The sequence below is a fragment of the Arvicola amphibius genome, chromosome 2 (genome assembly GCF_903992535.2).
Source record: "Arvicola amphibius chromosome 2, mArvAmp1.2, whole genome shotgun sequence".
Taxonomy (NCBI): domain Eukaryota; kingdom Metazoa; phylum Chordata; class Mammalia; order Rodentia; family Cricetidae; genus Arvicola; species Arvicola amphibius.
The window spans coordinates 61,923,690-61,943,768 of NC_052048.2; the positions used below are offsets into that span (position 1 = coordinate 61,923,690).

The 20,079-nt window shown below is 44.6% G+C and overlaps 1 pseudogene; it reads left to right on the forward strand.

Annotated features, from left to right (window-relative positions):
* The first annotated feature begins 1,339 nt into the window (after positions 1-1,339).
* On the forward strand, positions 1,340-2,174 carry LOC119807896 (annotated as a pseudogene).
* The last annotated feature ends 17,905 nt before the right edge of the window (positions 2,175-20,079 follow it).

Consider the following 20,079-nt stretch of genomic DNA (forward strand, 5'->3'; position numbering starts at 1 on the left):
CTGACTGCAGGCTTTTATTATTAAGACCAATTAGAATTCATGCTACAAACTCCAGGCCTTGAGCATTGGAAGGAGAATGCTAAGCCTTGTGAACTGAGTAGCTGCAGGAATCTCATCCTGTCTACCTTGTACATGGCCACTGTTGAACTACCTATACCCTGGATATAAAGCAACCCAATTCTTTCAAAATATAGACACCTTCTTTTTGTTCTGTTCTTCCATAGTTCCCTAATACAATACCCTATACACCAGCAGAACATCTGTCCTCTGTAAAATATATCATTAAGCTAATTAATTCTACAGCCCCAACAAGTGCCACAACTGGATGGTAACCTAAAGGTGTCTCTGTCACCTCAACAGTCAAGTAAAGTGACCTAGAAGGGGATGGAGAGCTGGCTCAGTGGTTAAGAGCACTGGCTGCTCTTCCAGAGGACCTGTGTTTGATTCCCAGTATCCACAGGACAGCTCACAACCATCTGAACTCCAGTTCCAAGATATCATATGTCCTCTTCTGGCTTCTGTAGACACTGAGCAAGTACATGATGCACAGACAGACATGCAAGCAAAACAGTCATATACATAAAATAAAATAAGAATTTTAAAATGAGAAATATTCATTACATGGAAATGCCCAGATCAGTAGCACTAAGCATGATGAGTTAAAGACCTTGAACCAGAAAGAGGCAGGTAAAGACATGAGTCTTTTTGTTTTTGTGTCCACAAAGTTAGATGTCCTGGCTCAATCCATACCTTAATTGCTCTAGAGCCTCAAGAGTGCATATCAAGTCTTGAAAGGAGCAGTCCATCACCCACCTATCAGTCACAGACCACAAAACACAGTCCCAGGGGATTGAAACACCTCGGAGCCTGGCTAGTTTATCACACAACTTCTGTGCACCAGGCCCCACGTAGGTATGCAACAAGCAATTGGAGGCAGAGGCAAAAAGTCTATTACAAGTTTGAGGCTATCCTGGGCTATATAATGAGACCTTGACACAAAATAATAATAATAATAATAATAAATTTAAATGAATATAGAATTCTCTTTTCAGCATGTATTGGTTTCATTACCGTTGCTGTGATGAAGTACTCTGGTGAGATCAAGGGAAGGGAGAAAGTGTTCATTTAGCCCACAGTTTCAGGCTGCAGGCTGTCATGGCAAGGCAGTCATGGTGATAGGATGGTCTACACTGCAGGGTAATCATCGTGACGGGGTAGTCACAACATCAAGAGTTTGAGGGATCCCTGGCGTGATTCCGTCCTGTGTGCCTGTTCTGAGGAGCAGCAGGCAGTGCCCTCCGTCCAACTTCTCTGCCACCGAAGAACGCGCCTCCACCTCATGGAAGACTCCATGGACATGAGCCCTCTAAGGCCTCAGAGCTACCTTTTTGGTTGTGAACTAAAAGCCGACACAGATTATCACTTTAAGATGGATAATGATGAGAATGAGCACCAGTTATCTCTAAGAACGGTTAGTTTAGGTGTGGGGCAAAAGACAAATTACACATCGTAGAGGCAGAAACATTGAACTATGAAGGCAGTCCAATTAAAGTAACACTGGCAACTTTGAAAATGTCTGTACAGCCAACAGTTTCTCTTGGGGGATTTGAAATAGCACCTCCTGTGGTCTTAAGTGTGGTTCAGGGCCTGTGCACATTAGTGGACAGCATCTAGTAGCTGTAGAGGAAGATGCAGAGTCAGAAGATGAAGATGAGAAGGATGTAAAGCTGTTGAGTATGTCTGGAAAGCGATCTGCTCCTGGAGGTGGCAACAAGGTTCCACAGAAAAAAGTAAAACTTGATGAGGAAAGATGAAGATGATGACGATGATGATTTTGATGATGAGGAAGCTGAAGAAAAAGTTCCAGTGAAGAAATCTGTACAAGATACCCCAGCCAAAAATGCACAAAAATCAAACCAAAATGGAAAAGACTTAAAACCATCAACACCAAGATCAAAGGGTCAAGAGTCCTTCAAAAAACAGGAAAAAACCCTAAAACACCAAAAGGACCTAGTTCTGTAGAAGACATTAAGGCAAAAATGCAAGCAAGTATAGAAAAAGGTGGCTCTCTTCCCAAAGTGGAAGCCAAGTTCATTAATTATGTGAAGAATTGCTTCCCAATGACTGACCAGGAGGCTATTCAAGATCTCTGGCAGTGGAGGAAGTCTCTTTAAGAAAATGGTTTAAACAGTTTGAAATATTCCGTCTTACTTAATTTCTGTAACAGTTGATATATCTGGATGTCCTTTTTTTTTGTGTGTGTGTTTTTGAGACAGGGTTTCCCTGTAGTTTCTAGAGCCTGTCCTGGAACTAGCTCTTATAGACCAGGCTGGCCTCGAACTCAGAGATCCGCCTGCCTCTGCCTCCCTAGTGCTGGGATTAAAGGTGTGCGCCACCACCGCCCAGCTCTGGATGTCCTTTTTATAATGCAAAGTGAGAACTTTCCCTACTGTGTTTGATAAATGTTGTCCAGGTTCCATTGCCAAGAATGTATTGTCTAAAATGCCTGTTTAGTTTTCAAGGATGGAGCTCCACCCTTTACTTAGTTTTAAGTATGCATGGAATGTTATGATAGGACATAGCAATAGTGGTGGTCAGATGTGGAAATGGTAGGGAGACAAATATACATGTGAAATAAACTCAGTATTTTAATAAAGTAAAAAAAAGAGTTTGAGGGAGCTGGCAACATTGTTTCTGCCATCAGAAAACAGAGAGAGAGAGAAATGTTGGTTTGCTAGTATATAGCCATCTTTCTCCTTTTTGTATAGTTGTGGATCCCAAGTCCAGGGAGTGCCAGGCCCACAGGTAGGATGGGCTTCCCCATATCAATTGGTGTGATGAAGGTAATCCCCCATAGGCATGCTCAGAGACCCATCTCTCGGGTGGTTCTAGATTCTGCCTAATTGACAGTGAACAATAACCATTACATAACAAATCCTACTGAGATTTTAAGTCAAATTTGTATAAACCTAAAAATAACTCAGTAAAAACAGTTGCTGTGTGCAGGGACACAGAAGTCTCTCTCTTTTGTATCTGTCTGACATTTTCCAGGTTTCATTTTATAATCCCCCAATTTTTAATATAGATTTATTTTATGTTATGTGTGTGAATGTTTTGCTTGCACATATGTATGTCCACCACATGCATGCCTGGTGCCCTCAGAAGTCAGAAGAGGGCACTGGATTCCCTGTAACTGAAGTTACCAATAGTTGTGAGCCATCATGTGGGTGCTAGGAACAGAATCCAGGTCCCCTCAAGAGCAACAAGTGCTCTTAACCACTGAGCATCTCTCCAGTCCCCAGCCCCAACAATTTTTAAGGGGGAAAGAAGATAAAGCTATTGTTATTTGTAGCTAATGCAATTTTTAATTACTCTTTTTTGAGACAGGGTCTTACTGCATATATTCAGCTGGCCTAAAATTCACTCTGTAGAGCAGGGTGGCCTCAAACATACAGGGATCTGCCCTTTAGGTCCTGGGATTAAGTGCATGTGCCATCATGCCCAACTAAAACAGTCTTTTAAACTATGACATCTGTAAGAAGTATCTTGGATAATTATTTAAATTAGAAGAGTTCATTATTCAGACAGTACAAAATAATTTATATGAGTAACTTTCCTACTCATTTATTTGAGTGTTCTGTTTTGTTTTATTTGATACAGAGTCTTATTCTGTAATTGAAGCTGGTTCAACACTTGCTATATAACCAGACTGACCTATAACTCACAGCAATTATCCCTCCTGAGATCTCAAATGCTGGGATTGCAGGCTTGTCTTTCTCAAGTAACTCATTAGAAAATATGGGTATGGAGTGAGAGAGATGACTCAGTGGGTAAGAAGGGCTTGCTTCTAAGCCTGATGACATTAGACGTGTGTGTGTGTGTGTGTGTGTGTGTGTGTGTGTGTGTGTGTGTGTGTTCCCCAAGTTGTCCTCTGACCTCCAAATGAGCACACACGCACAAATGTAATTTTTAAAAAAGAAAGTATAAACCGGGCTATGGTGGTGCATGCCTTTAACCCCAGCACAGGGTGGCAGAGCAGGTGGATGTCTGCATTGGAGGCCAGCCTGGTCTATAGAGTGAGTTCCAGGGCAGCCAAGATCACACAGAGAAACCCTCTCTCATAAAACTAAACAAATAAATATTTAAAAAGAAAATATGAACGTAGAGATAAATCGAGGGGGTTCAGACAGGATCAGGAGAATTAACAAGGTGTGGCCTGGTTTGACGCAGGGAGCTGAGCTGAGGACTGAGGACATGTGGAGCTCTGCCTGGCTTCCCTGCACCCACTGCCTCAAGCAGAGGAGCCACAGAGTGGCCCAAGCTTAATCCAGCCCTAGGGCGGCACTTCAGGCTGTTCACACTCTGTCCTCATGGTCTGCTACTTTCCTGTCTCCCCTTTCACTGACTGGAAGTGGCTTCCACACTAATTGGTTCCTGGCCCATACCACTTGCAGAAACCTGTGGATTATCTGCAGGCCTTTCCCTTAGCTCTCATTGGGTAGTTTTGATAAAGTACGATCATCTGTCAAGGTTTCAGAGAGGGACCAGGAAGAAAAGACTTAAGAATAGAGGTAAAGCTGGCAGTGATATCGCACACCTTTATCCCAGAACTCAGAAGGCAGGGGCAGATCTCTGTGAGTTCAAGGCCAGCCTGGTTTACAGGGTGAGCTCCAGGATAGTCAGGGCTACACAGAGAAACCCTGTCTCAAAAAAAAAAAAAAAGAAAGAAGGGAAGGAAGGAAGGAAGGAAGGAAGGAAGGAAGGAAGGAAGGAAGGAAAGGGAAGGGAAGGGAAGGGAAGGGAAGAGAAGAGAAGAGAAGAGAAGAGAAGAGAAGAGAAAAGAAAAGAAAAGAAAAGAAAAGAAAAGAAAAGAAAAGGTGAAGGTCACTAAGAACAATAGTCTCATCTCTGAGACTACATGGTCACCACAGCCCTGTCATTCACAGTGGACCCAGCAATGCCACATTATATTAGAAACCCAGCTACACAGAGGGGACCCAAAGCTGCTCTTCTGTGACGACTTAAAACTTAAGTTTTAACCCAAGAGAAAAGAAACACATATTTCAGATCCAGACCAGGAACATTTGTGGAGGCAGGACTGAGCCAGCGACCTGGGTTGGAGCAGGCCTGGGACAGCAAACTCCACAGAAACAGCACTGTGCCAACAACCTAGACCAGAGCAGGCCTGAAATAGAGAATTCCTCATGAGTGGGAGTGGATCAAGACCAGGGACATTTATGGAAACAGGACTGAGCCAGCGACCTGGGTCGGAGCAGACCTGAGACAGCAAAATTCACCAGAACAGGTATGGGGAAACAACCACTGAGGGAGTGGGCTGGAGACAGAGACCTCTGCGTGCCCAGGCATGAGTCTGCGACCTCCTAGGAACTAGGCCTGAGCCAGGAACTCTGCTGGTCTGGGTGTGAGTCTGGAACCTCTGGGGCAGCAGGCCTGAGTCAGGACCTCTGTGGGTCCAGGAGTAGGTTTGGGACCTCTGAAGGAATAGACAGAAACCATAAACCTCTGCAGGTCCGGGCGTGAGTCTGGGACCTCTGAGGGTGTAGATCGGAGCGAGAGACCTTTGTAGGACCAACCCCAAGCCAGGGACCTCTGCAGGAACAGATCCAGACCAAGGACATTTACAGAAACAGGTCTAAGCCAGAAACCTAGGCCAGAGCAAGCCTGAGACAGAGAACTCCATGGGAGTGGAGCAAACCCCAGGGAGTACTGAATGACCTCCAGGAACATGGAGTGACTAATGGGGTAACTGGAGCCGTGGCACTGACTGTACCACTAGGAACACCCATCTGAGCCTTGGATCAACTGACACCTGGAAGATTGATCACCAGAGTGACACACAGCCCCAAATACACCAATTAGAGGAAAAGATGGATAGACAAGGTAAGAACACACACAATAACACAAAGAGTTTTATGACCAGTAAAACCTAGTGACCCTACAACAGCAAGAATTAACAAGCAAATATATATGAAGCAGAAGAAAATGACATTTAAAAAAATAACTTCAGGAGAATGTTTGAGGACCTTAAAGAGGAAATGAGAAAGTCCCTCAAAGAAATGGGGGGAAAGACAAACAAAATAATGGAAGACATCAACAAAACCCTTAAAGAAAATCAAGAAAAAGCATTCAAACATATGAAAGAAACTATTCAAGACTTGAAAACTGAAATAGAGGCAATAAAGAAAACACAAGCTGGGACCTGGAGAAATGGCTCAGAGGTTAAGAGCACTGACTGCTCTTCCAGAGGTCCTGAATTCAATTCCCAGCAACCACATGGTGGCTCACAGCCATCTATAATGAGATCTGGTGCCCTCTTCTGGCATGCAAGCATATATGGAAGGAATGTTGTATACATAATAAATAAATAAATCTTTAAAAAATGAAAGAAAGAAAACACAAGCTGAAGGAATTATAGAAACAGAAATCATGAGAAACCGATCAGGAACCAAATACAAGCATAAATAGCAAAATACAAGAGATGGAAGAGAAAATCTCAAGTGATGAAGATACAATAGAGGAAATAAACTCATCAGTCAAAGAAAACATTAAATCTAACAAAAGCTTAACCCAAAATATCTAGAAAATATGGGACACCATGAAAAGACCAAACCTAAGAATAATAGGTATAGGAGAAGTTCAAATAAAAAGCACAGAAATTATATTTAACAAAATCATAGAAGAAAACTTTCCCAATCTAAAGAAAGATATGCCAATGAAGATGCAAGAAGCTTACAGAACACCAAATAGACTGGATCAAAAAAAAAAGTCCCCTCATCACATTATAGTCAAAACACTAGGGGCTGGAGAGATGGCTCAGCGGTTAAAAGCATTGCCTGCTCTTCCAAAGGTCCTGAGTTCAATTCCCAGCAACCACATGGTGGCTCACAACCATCTGTTGATGGAAGATTCCCATTGGCTAATAAACAAACTGCCTTGGCTTTTTGATAGGGCAAGATTTAGATAGGTGGAGTAGACAGAACAGGAAAAAGGAAGTGAGGTAGAAGGCTCAGTCAATTGCCACGCCTCTCCTAAGTGAGGCAGACTGCCGCCTCACCTCTCCTCTCAGAGAGAGATGCGATGAAGCCAGCCACCAGGTCAAATGTGCTGAATCTTTCCCGGTAAGACACCATTCGTGGTGTTACAAAGATTATTAGATATGGGTTAGTCAAGATGTGAGTAAGAGGCTGAAAATAATGGGCCAGGCAGTGTTTAAAAGAATACAATTTGTGTGATGTTATTTCGGGTATAAAGCTAGCCATGCAGGAGCCAGGCGGCCTGGAGCAGGGCGGCAGGAACACGGCCTGCTGCTCCTCACTACAATCTGTAATGAGGCCTGCAGGAAGAATACTGTATACATAATAAAAAAATAAATATTAAAAAACACTAAACACACAGAGTAAAAAAAGAATATTAAGAGCTGCAAAGGAAAAAGGCCAAGTAACATATAAAGGTAGACTTATCAGAATTACACTGACTTCTCAGTGGAGACAGTGAAAGCCAAGAGGTCCTGGTCAAGCGTTATGCAGACACTAAGAGACTATGGATGCCAGCCCAGACTACTATACCCAGAAAAACTTTCAATCACCATAGAAGGACAAAACAAGATATTCCATGACAAACCCAGATTTAATCAATACCTAGACACAAACCCAGCCCCACACAAAATACTAGAAGGAAAACTCCAACCCAAGGAAGATGGCTACACCAACAAAAACACAGACAATTGATGATCTCATAACAGCAAATCTCAAAGAAGAAAAAAATGCACAAATTAACATCACCAATGATGAAAACTAAATTAACAGGAGATAGCAACCACTAGTCATTAATATTCCTTAATGTAAATGGACTCAACTCACCTATAAAAAGGCACAGGCTAACAGATTGGATACAAAAACAGAATCCATCCTTCTTCTGCATACAAGAAACACATCTCAACCTCAAAGACAGACATCGCCTCAGAGTAAAGAGTTGGGGAAAAAATCCAATCAAATGGACCTAAGAAACTAGAGGATGTAGCTATCCTAATACCTAACAAAATAGACTTCAAGCTAAAATCAGTCAAAAGAGACAAAGAAGGACATTTCATATAAGTCACAGGAAAAAATCCACCAAGAGTAAATTTCAATACTGAATATCTATGCCCCAAATACAAGGGCACCCACATATGTAAAAGAGAAACTTCTAAAACTTAAATCATACATTAAACCCACACACTAATACTGGGAGACTTCAACACTTCCTTCTCACCACTGGAAATGTCAGTCAGACAGAAAATTAACAGAGAAATAAAGGAACTAACAGATGTTATGACTCAAATGGACTTAACAGACATCTATAGAATATTCCATTCAAACAGAAAAGAATATACCTTCTTCTCAGCACCTCATGGAACCTTCTCAAAAATTGACCACATACTCAGTAACAAAACAAACCTCAACAGATTAAAAAAACTGGAATAACCATATGTATCTTATCAGATCACCATGGCTTAAAACTAGAAGTCAACAGCAATACTAATTCCAGAATACCCACAAACACATGGAAATTAAACAGTGCTCACCTGAATCATCAATGGGTCAAGGAATAAATAAAGGGAGAAATTAAAGACTTCCTAAAATTCAATGAAAATGACCACACAACATACCCAAATTTATGGGACACAATGAAAGCAGTGTTAAGAGGAAAGTTCATAGCACTAAATGCCTACATAAAGAAGCTGGAAAAGTCCCACACTCGTGAATTAAGAGAACATTTGAAAACTTTAGAACAAAAAGAAGCAAACTTACCCAAGAGAACTAGAAGGCAGGAAATAATCAAATTGAGAGCTGAGACCCAAAAAATAGAAACAAAGACAACAATACAAAGAATCAATGAGACAAAGAGTTGGTTCTTGAGGAAAAGCAACAAAATAGACAAACCTTTATCCAAACTAACCAAAAGGTAGAGAGAGAATATCCAAATTAACAAAATCAGAAATGAAAAGGGGGACATAACAACAGACACAGTGGAAATACAGAGAATCATCAGGTCATATTTTGAAAACCTGTACTCCACAAAATTGGAAAACTTAAAGGAAATGGACAACTTTCTGGATAAATATCACTTACCAAATTAAATCAAGACCAGATAAACAAATTAAACAGACCTATAACTGCTAAAGAGATAGAAACAGTCATCAAAAGTCTCCAAGCCAAAAAAAGCCCAGGATCAGATGGTTTCAGCTCAGAATTCCACAAGACTTTCAAAGAAGAACTAATACCAATACTCCTCAAATTATTTCACACAATAGAAACAGAAAGAACATTGCCAAACTCTTTTTATGAGGGTACAATTACCCTGATACCCAAACCACAGAGAGTCATTACTAAGAAAGAGAATTACAGACCAATCTCATTCATGAATATTGATGCAAAAATACTAAATAAATACTGGCAAATCGAATACAAGAACACATCATAACCATCATCCACCATGATCAAGTCAGCTTCATCTCAAATATGCAGGGATGGTTCAACATACCAAAATCTGTCGACATAATCCACCGTATAAACAAACTGAAAAATAAAAAATACATGATCATCTCATTAGATGCCGAAAAAGTTTTTGACAAAATACAACATTCCTTCATAATAAAGGTCTTGGAGAGAGCAGGGATACAAGGAACATACCTAAACATAATAAAGGCAATATACAGCAAGCTAACAGCCAACATCAAACTAAATGGTGAAAAACTCCCAGCGATTCTACTGAAATCAGGAACAAGACAAGGCGGTCCACTCTCTCCATATCTATTCAATAGAGTTCTTGAGGTCCTAGCTAGAGCAATAGGACAACAAAAGAAGATCAAGAGGATACAAATCGGAAAAGAAGAAGTCAAACTCTCACTATTTGCTGATGATATGATAATTTACAAAAGTGATCCCAAAAATTCTATCAAGGAACTTCTTCAACTCATAAACACTTTCAGTAATGTAGCAGGATACAAGATGAACTAAAAAAAATAGTAGCCCTCCTGTACACAGATTATAAAAGGGCTGGTAAAGAAATCAGAGAAACAATATCCTTCACAATAGCCACAAATAGCATATAATATCTCAGAGTAACTCTAACCAAACAAGTGTATGACTTGTATGACAAGACCTTTAAATCTTTGAAGAAAGAAATTGAAGGAGACATCAGAAAATGGAAAGATCTCCCATGCTCTTGGGTATGCAGAATTAACATAGTAAAAATGGAAATCTTACCAAAAGCAATCTACAGATTCAAGCAATGCCCATCAAAATCCCAGCAAAATTCTCCACAGACCTCGAAAGAACAGTACTCAACTTTATACCAAAAAACAAAAAACCCAGAATAGCCAAAACAATCCTGTACAATAAAAGAACTTCTTGAGGCATCACAATCCCTGACTTCAAACTCTACTACAGAGCTACAGTACTGAAAACAGCCTGGTATTGGCATAAGAACAGACAGGAGGAACAATGGAACCGAATCGTTATTGTTTTCTGCTGTGTAGTACTTCATTGTGTAAATGTATCACATTTTCCTTAATCATTCTTTGGTCAAGGGGCATGTAGGTTGTCTCCAGGTTCTGGCTATGACAAACAATGCTGCTATGAACATAGTTGAGCACATGTTCTTGTGGCATGATTGAGCATCCTTTTAGAGAACTCTCAACAGAGGAATATAAAATGACTAAAAGACACTTAAGGAAATGCTCCACATCCTTAGTCATCAGAGAAATGCAAATCAAAACAACTCTGAGATTCCATCTTACACCTGTAAGAATGGCCAAGATCAAAAACACTAATGACAGCTTATGCTGGATAGGATGTGGGGTAAAGGGAACACTTCTGCATTGCTGGTGGGAGTGTAAGCTGGTACAACCCCTTTGAATGTCAATATGGCAATTTCTCAGAAAATTAGGAAGCAACCTTCTTCAAGACCCAGCAATACTATAGTAAGGAAATGGAACCAACCGAGATGGCCATCAACAGTTAATGGATAATGAAATTCTGGTACATATATAAAATGGAATACTATCCAGCTCTAAAGAAAAAACAAATAACAAAATTTTCAAGAGAGTTTAGAATACTAAGCGAGATCACCCAATTAGTAACAGAAGCCATGTGTTCTCCCTCATATGTGATCTAAAAACAATGTGCACGTGTAGAACAAGAAAGGGCAGCGTTGGGAGAAGAGGACCGGGTGCAGGGGAAGGACACGGGTCCTGACGTAGGATGGAAGGCTAATCACTTTTCTAGTTTAAGCTCTGTTGTGGACTTTCCAGCTTTCCGTGGTAAATGATGTATAAAAATGAATTGATGGTGAAAGGCGAAATCCAAAGAACGGCCCCACAGCTGCAGAATGACCATGACCATGAAGTTGTACAGACTTCCGGTCTGGACAGGAGCTCGTCTGCGTGGCTACTTTAACCTCGGCTCTGTGACCTTTTCATCTATTTGCAAGTTTCTTTACAATAAAGCGAATTTCATTTTAAACAATTGTTTCCAATTTGCAGTACCTGATCGTGATCATGTTGTTTAAAATAACAACACAGTTAGGTTCCCAACAAACTGTCATTCTGGACAGGAGGGTAAGGCATGCTTCCATCCCTGTCCTCCACGGCCCCTTCCTCAGAACTCACAGGAGCTCCTTGCTGGCCACAGAGGCCTGGCTGCCTCATCACCACCACCACAGCCCTGACGTGAGCATGGGTCCCCACCCTGAATGTGGCTCATGGTCACAGTCTCAAAGCAGGTGACTTGCCAGGGAAACCCCCTGGAAACTGGGTACTTCCTTGGAGCAAGATCCACTCCTATCTCAAAGCCCCATGCTTGGCCATCAGTGACATGGTAGGAGAATGCCACATGTGTCTACAGAAACAAAGTCCCTTTCCACGGGGAGAACAAAACTCTAGGGGACATTTCTTGGGTCTGTTGAAGGCAATGGGGATATGCAGCAAATAAACATAGGAGCCAGTGGAGGCCAAATGAAGGGTGCTGGGAAGAATTTGTGGAGGGATATTCTCTGTAAGGTTGTAGCATCTGTGGAAGATTATAGTTTTGGAAGCTTCTCTGAGACTACCAAGTCATCTGTGTAGGATGCGTAAGAACCCTTTCTTCCTACTGTTCTGACTTTCCTCATTGTTGACATTAGTGACTCCATTTTGATTTTCTCTAACACCTTCTTGCACCCTTCCCAGATCCTTTCAGGTCTAGTGGTCACAAGCCGTGACTCTGGATTGGGACTGCACAGTCTGGTGACAAGCATCCTCTCAGCAAGAGGCGAAACCTTTCGAGGAACTTTACCAAGAGCCTGTGAATTATTCATTTCATGGTCCAGCCGATGAGGGCCAGCCACCATCCCTTCTCATCCTTCCAGCCTCAAGAGGTCCCCTGCCCTGTGTGCTCACCTACTCTGAGCAGTGCTCACTCAGAGTGCCTGGCAGATCTCTGTCTGACACCACAGTATAGGTGAGTGATCCAGCACTCAGGAGGCTGAGGCAGGGGAATCACAAGTTTGGCTAGTAATGGCTACAAAGTGAAACCCTATCTTAAAACCAACCAACAAACCAATTGTTCAGAAAGAGGAGTCTGTTCTTGAGCCAGAGGAGTATGCCAGGACCGGTACTATGGGAAACAGACATCACGACATGATTAAACATACATTAAATGCACAGGAAGTGATCAGCACAGGTCCGGAGGAGGCTGGCGGCCAGGAGACCACAATGCCAGCCTTACCCCCATGAAGATGGGAGAAAGGGAAGCCTGTGAGAGCATTTATCCCAGGCTCCTGACTAAAGAGTGTCTGCAAGTCACCTAAAGAGGACACCCGTGTTCTGCACATCTGGAAGAAAGTCAGAGTCACACACTGCTCTACCCATTTCTCACACTGCTCTGAAACATCTGGTCTTTAAACAGAGATCATGTCACTATGGAATTTAGGTCTCACAAACCAACAGAAGCCTGGAGACCTTACCATTATTAAACTCATGCAGTGTACTCCCTTCCATGACCCACAGATGGCGCCATCGGACGCAGAGCACAGAGGCTCTAGCTGTTTTCACCAGGATCAGGAGGCTAGTCCTCTGTAGTACACTTGTAACTGGATTCTGGAGTTAAGAAATCCAACTTGTGAGCTGGGGCTGAGCTGGGCCTGGGTCTGGGCCTGGGTCTGGATGGGGCTGGGCTGGGACTGAAGGGGAAGGGACTGGGCTGGACTGGGGCTTGACTGGTTCCTAAGAGGGCTGGGGCTGAGCTGGGGTTGGGGCTGGGGCTGGACTTGGGGGTAACTGGGCTGGGCTGGACTGGGGTGGGGTTTGGGCTGGGGCTGGGCAGGCCAGGCCTGGGCTGGGGTTAGGGGGCTGGGGCTGGCCTGGTGCTGAGCTGGGACTGGGCTGGGGGAAATGGGGGCTGGGCTGGGGCTGGGCTGGGCTGGGCTGGGCTGGACTGGGAGAGATAGGTAGTTGGGGCTGGGCTGGGACTGGGCTGGACCGGCCTGGGCTGGGCCTAGGGGGCTGGGGATGGGCTAGGGCTGGGCCTGCAACAGAGTTGGTAGAGTGTTTGTCTACCATTCATAAAGTTCTAGGTTCAATCCCCAGCAGCATCATGATAGTACACTCCTGTAATCCCAGCACTTGGGAGTCAGAAGCAGAAGGATCAAAAGTTCAGGATCATCCTCAGCCACACAGTGAGGCTAAGAACCAGTGGGGCTAAAGAAAACTTCTCAGGATAAAAGGAAGGGAGGGAGAAAGGGAGAGAGGGAGGGAGGGAGGGAGGGAGGGAGGGAGGGAGGGAGGGAGAGAGGGAGGGAGGGAGGGAGAGGGAGAGAACTAGCAATACCGTGATTGTTTGACTTCCTTCACTGCCTAGACCAGGACCTAAGCTATTTCAGCAAATATCAAAACTGATGTGAAATTTAGCCCCAGGATCCAAATGTGAAGAGAAACTACAGGTTGTCCTCTCTCTCTCTCTCTCTCTCTCTCTCTCTCTCTCTCTCTCTCTCTCTCTCTCTCTCCCTCCCTCCCTCCCTCCCTCACACACACACACACACATACACACACACACACAATTTTTTAAAAAGAAACTATGAGCCAGGCACTGGTGGCATACACCTTTAATCCCAGCACTGGGAGGCGGGGGGATATCTGTGAGTTAGAGGCTAGTCTGGTCTACAGAGCAAGTTCCAGGACAGTCAGGGCTACACAGAGAAACCTTTCTCTATTCTATACACCTTTCTTTACTTCTTACTCCATGGCTGGTTGTGTGGCTGGGTGGCTGGCCCCTGACATCCTCCTCTCCTTCTCCTTCCTTTGCTCTTTGATCTTTTTCCCCCAGATTTCTCCTCCTATCTGTTCTCTCATCCCACCAGCCCATCTATCCTTTCTCCTACCTAACTATTGACCAGTCAGCTCTTTATTAGACCAGTAAGGTGTTTTAGACAGGCAAAGTAACACAGCTCCACAGAGTTAAACAAATGTGACATAAAAGAATACAACACATCTTTGCATCATTTAAAAAAATCCACCACATAAAAGAATTTAACACAAATGTGCGTTCCCACCAGCAATGGATGAGTGTACCCCTTACCCCACAACCTCTCCAGCAAAGGTTATTATTGGTGTTTTGGATTTTAGCCAATCTGACAGGTGTAAGATGATATCTCAAAGTTGTTTTGATTTGCATTTCCCTGATAGCTAGGGAGGTTGAACATGACCTTAAGTGTCTTTTGGCCATTTGAACTTCTTCTGTTGAGAATTCTCTGTTCAGTTCAGCGCCCCATTTTTTAATTGGGTTAATTGGCATTTTACAGTCTAGTCTCTTGAGTTCCTTATATATTTTAGAGATCAGACCTTTGTCAGTTGCAGGGTTGGTGAAGATCTTTTCCCAGTCAGTAGGCTGCCTTTGTGTCTTAGTGACAATGTCCTTTGCAACTAATGGGAGATCACCAACTCCAGTTGGAATGGGACTGATGGATCATGCGACCAAACCCGTCTCTCTGAATGTGGCCAACAGTGGGGGCTGACTGAGAAGCAAAGGACAATGGCACCGGGCTCTGATTCTTCTGCATAGATGGGCTCTGTGGGAGCCTTCTCAGCTTGGTCGATCACCTTCCTGGACCTGGGGGGAGTTGGGAGGACCTTGGTCTCAACATAGAGTAGGGAACCCTGATGGCTCCTTGGCCTGGAGAGGGAGGGAGGGGAGGTATGGGTGGAGGGGAGGGGAGGGAATGGGGAGAAGGAGGGGAGGGAAGGGGGAGGAGGAGGGGAGGGAAAGGGAAGGAGGAGGGGAGGAGATGGAAATTTTTAAATATAAAAAAATTAAAATAAAAATAAAAGAATTTAACACATCTTAAACTAATATTCCACAACAGGCATCTGGCCAGTGATAGAGGAAACGGGCTTTGTAATGGCTGTGTGGCTCTGGACAAGCTACCTGCCCTATCTGAGCCTTGACTTCCCCCATCTATTAAATGAACCAGTGGGGCTCACTGGGGGGTTAAGGAACTCAGGAACCCAAGACAAAAGGTTTGCCCAGGGGGGACCCTTTGCATTTTTATTTTCTGTATTGAGTATGGGTGTTTGGCCTGTATGCACGTCTGTGTCTGTGCACCACATGCATGCCTGGTGCCTTTGGAGGTCGGGAAATGGCATGGGATCCCCTGAAACTGGAGTTGCAAGTGGTTATGAGCTAACCTTGTGGGTGCTGGGACTTGAAACAGGTCTCCTGTAAGAATAGTCAGCTCTCTGAAGCACCGAGTCCTCTCTCCACCCCTTAGAACTTCTCTGAGCACTCCACACTTGCCTGAATTGACATCTGTTCTATGACGTTTTCGGGGGTAACTGAAGGGTCGTCACTCCTGAGTGGGCACCAACCACAATCAAAGCGGCCAGTCCATACAAATCTACCTTGGTGAACCAAAGAGTTTATTGGCATTACTTCTAGGAGCCTGGGTTTCTTGAAGGCAGTTGTCATTACTGAGAGGCCCACCCCAGCATGAGTTACAACTCAGGAAAGCTGAAAGCCTGGGGGTCCCCGCCAGGCTTACAGCCAGCTCCACAGAATAATCTCCTCTCCCCAACAATGGGTACTGTTTATATAACCCTGGGGAGCAGCTTTGAGTGTCCCTAGAGCCTGAGGCCTCTACACCTCCCTCCCTGCAGGTAAGAATACTTCCACTAGGGGGAGCTGCAGGCTCTCCTTTGACAGTTGTCTGAGGCGTTTGGGAAACCTTCCTTGGGATCTCTCTATCCAAGAGGAGATGCTCCTTGGGTAGTTGACTCTTGTCTGACATCTTGGCCCTGCCCAAGAGCCAGCACTGTCCCAGATGGAGGTGGCTGCTCAGGGAGCTGGTATGCAGCCAAAGAACCAAGCAAGGTTGTGATTTGAATGAGAAATGTCCCCTATAGTCTCTGGCATTTGAGTACTTGGTCTCCAATTGGTGGCACCATTTGGGGAGGCTAACGTGGTGCAGGCTTGCTGGAGAAAGTCACTGGGGTTGGGCTTTAAAAGTAAAAGGGCTTTAGTGGCTTCCAGTCAGTTCTTTCTGCTCCATGCTTACAGTAAAGGATGTACAGTCTCAGCTCCCGGTGCCCGCTGCTTCGTCTGCTACTGTTGCCCCACAGTGGACTCTTACCCCTCTGAACTGCAAGCCAAAATAAAAACTCACTTGTAAGATGTCTGAGTCGTGGTGTTTTGTCGCAGCAGCAGAAATGTAACCAAGACAGCGACGCAGCTGTCAGGCCCGCAGTGGCCCGCAGTCCCTGGCTCAAACCTCAAGCAGTTAGCCCCTGAGTCCCTTTCCACCCCTCAGGCTCCAGCTCCCTGCAGCATCCTTGAGCCCGACCTTCAGTCAGAGAAAGGAAGAGCTGCCCTCAAAGCCCACGTGTGCTGGCTACTAGGCAGCCTAACTCCTCAGTGTCTAGTACCCAAGAGACACCAGCCTGGGGCTCCATCCATTTCTATCACTACATCCCAAGTTCAGTCTGAGACAGGAGACACCATCATGGCAATGCATCATGGCAATGCATTTATCTCCTGAGTTCTAAAACACCGGAACTGTTGCTGGACCTGACAGCCCAGTTAACAATACACCTAGAGGTTACTTAAGACTGGTATCCTACTGTGTAGTGCGCCTGTTGTTTCGCTGCCTTTAAGAGAACAATGTATCAGCCAACCTTCCTTGCCTTGGATTTCTCCTGGAATCAGTTTTTACAGGCTAAGTTAACACATAGCTCTAACCCTAAATATATGCTCTCCCCACCCCGACCCCTGAGGAACACACGTGTGTGTGCATATTAAGGAAATAAATGGTGGAAGCAGAGAGTCAGTTGAAAGCACCTTCATAAACAAATATCTATCATAAAAGTTGGAAACAGCGTGTAGATATTACTTGATACATGAATGTTTGTCTCTCTTAGTGCTGCTGGGTCAGTTGGAGTCAGAAAAGTTCAATCCCTTGTAAAACTCTGTTAAGGATTTCTGTGCTGGATCCTTCATTCCTTCTGCCCCATCCAACAAAAGAGAGAGCAAAGCCGTTTGTTAGAAACAGATGAGACAGCTGACATTATGCGGGCACAGGGACACAGATCCAGACTAACGTAACAGACAGATGAGACCCGGATACTTGGTGACTCAGGTTTGCCACTAATTTAACTGATGCATATCGTCTTTTCTTAGCCCTCTCTGATCTCTTCACCCACACCCCAAGAATGTGCCCAGTTATCCCAATCTAAAGCCTTCAAGGACTCAACACAGCCCAGTGAGGCCAGTGATGAGTGGAGTGAGTGAGACCTACTCCAAGCCCAGGGGGAGGGCTGCCTTACTGGGGACTGCTGGGAAGGGGCACGTCCCTTCAGAAGAGAGTTCAGGAGAGGGAGATCTTGACAGTATCTACTAGGTGGCTCCTTGTGGCTGGCCTGGGGTCAGGGAGCCTTGGCCACTGTCTTCTCACTGTGGCTCAGAGGCGGGACCACATCTACCCACACAGCCTCTCTGGAGAAGCAGCTCAGCCTTTGCCCACTTTCTGAATGTGGTCACTTTGCCTGTGAACAACCTGTGGACTATACATGGGGGAGTCTGCCAGTCTCATGGGCCAGCAATCTCCCTCTCATCGGGTGAATGTCCATTTGCACACTCCACGTGCTGGGCTGGCAATGCTCCTGTCAGTGGAGGCTCCCTTCAGTGGATCTGACGGAGCAGGTCCCGAAGCTGAGGCCTGCTGCACCATGGCCTGCACATCATGGCCAGCGCCATTGGCCAGCCCACGTGCTCAGGTTTCTCCTGGAGATGTCCTCAGCACCTTCCTCCAGCTTCAAGGACTCCTTGTATCTCTAAAGGAGAGTTCTTCTCAATGTGGTGGCCTTTCTTCCAGGCCTCTCATCCCTGTGGGGACACGGGACGCCTGCTGTCCACTACAGACGTGAGTGCAGACACACGGTCGTGGCCGGATACAGAGGCTTTAACGTGTATCTCATACTGCAGACACCATTTGTGGGGATCTACTTTAAGAAATTCTGGTGTGGGTAAAAATGTATTAAGCTAAGTATGGTTATAGGACCATAATGTGTTTGTGTGTGTGTGTGGCATGTACACTTGTGTGTCAGTGGAAAGCTCTCAAGATGTCCATTCACAGAAAAATGGTTCCGTTTTTTAAGGGCCACACACGCTATGGATTTCTATACAGCTGATTAAAAGCTTTTCAAGCCATCTTAGTGGGGAGCAGAGCAGGAGAACAAGGTGAACAATCTGATCCTGTGCAGGTTTTAAACAACTCTAGGACCTTCGTGCCTGAGCGTGCAAACCTTGGAAAGCCAAAGGCTACTGGACATGTTGGGAGAACACCCAAGATGACCAGAAATCAGAAGCAGGCAAATCAAAGCAACCACAAAAGCTCCTTCAATTTTGGTTTGTCCGAAGGTGAGAATAGCAGCCACAATAGGACATTTACGCCAAACACCCCCCCTCCAAGGTTCAGGGACATTTGGAGAAAGAGGCAGGAAGACAGTACACATCTGGGGAGAGCCAGAGTGAAGCAGGGGCTTCTGGACAAGTCAGGACCTCGAACTCACAGCGCTCTGGCTGCCTGGACAAAGCCAAGCCAGTCAACAAGACAGTCCGGGAGGGAGGAGCTCACAGGCCCCACCTCGAGCTAAGAAAGCACTCATAGCTGATGGCTATTAGGGGAGGGAGAGTGGGGTTTAAGACCATTACCCTTCTAAGTTGACCATGCTCCACAAGATGGCTCCACACTCAGGAGTACATGGAATACAGTAACTGGACCAAGTAGGCTAAGAACGAGGAAGAAGGAGAAGGAGGAGGTAGTAGCATAAAGTTGGAGAGGGAGTCAGAAGAGACGGAGTGAGTAGAACCAAAATACATTGTATACATGTTTGAAATTCTCGAAGAAAAAAATATGTATTTTAAAAACTTAAGAGTAGGAAAATACAGGGCCAGGTGTGGTAGCACATGTCTTTATTCCCAGCACTCAGGAGCCAGCAGCAAGTAGATCTCCATGAGTTTGAGGCCAGCCTGGTCTACATAGAGAGTTCCAAAATATCCAAGGCTCTGTGTGTGCGTGTGTGCTGTGGGACAATGGTCTTTTAGCCTGTCACTTGTATTATTTTTAATAAAATGCTGATTGGCCAGAAGCCAGGCAGGCATAGTGACCAGATAGGAAGTAGAGGCAGGGCAATGCAAACAGGAGAATTCTGGGAGAGGAAAGCTCATTCTGCAGTCGTGACCCAGACATATAGATAGCAAGATGTGCCTGCCTCGCCGAAAAAGGTACCACGCCACATGGGTAACATAGACAAAAAAAATATGGGCTAATATAAGTTATAAGAATTAGTTAATAAGAAGCCTGGGATACTGGGCTAATCTGTTTATAACTAATACAGACCTCTATGTGATTATTTGGGACTAAACGGCTGCAGGACTGAGCAGGACAGAAACCCCCAGTCAGCATGTGTGTACATACATATATGTGTCTATACATACATATGCGTATACATATATACATGTATGTATACACATGTGTGTACATACGTGCATG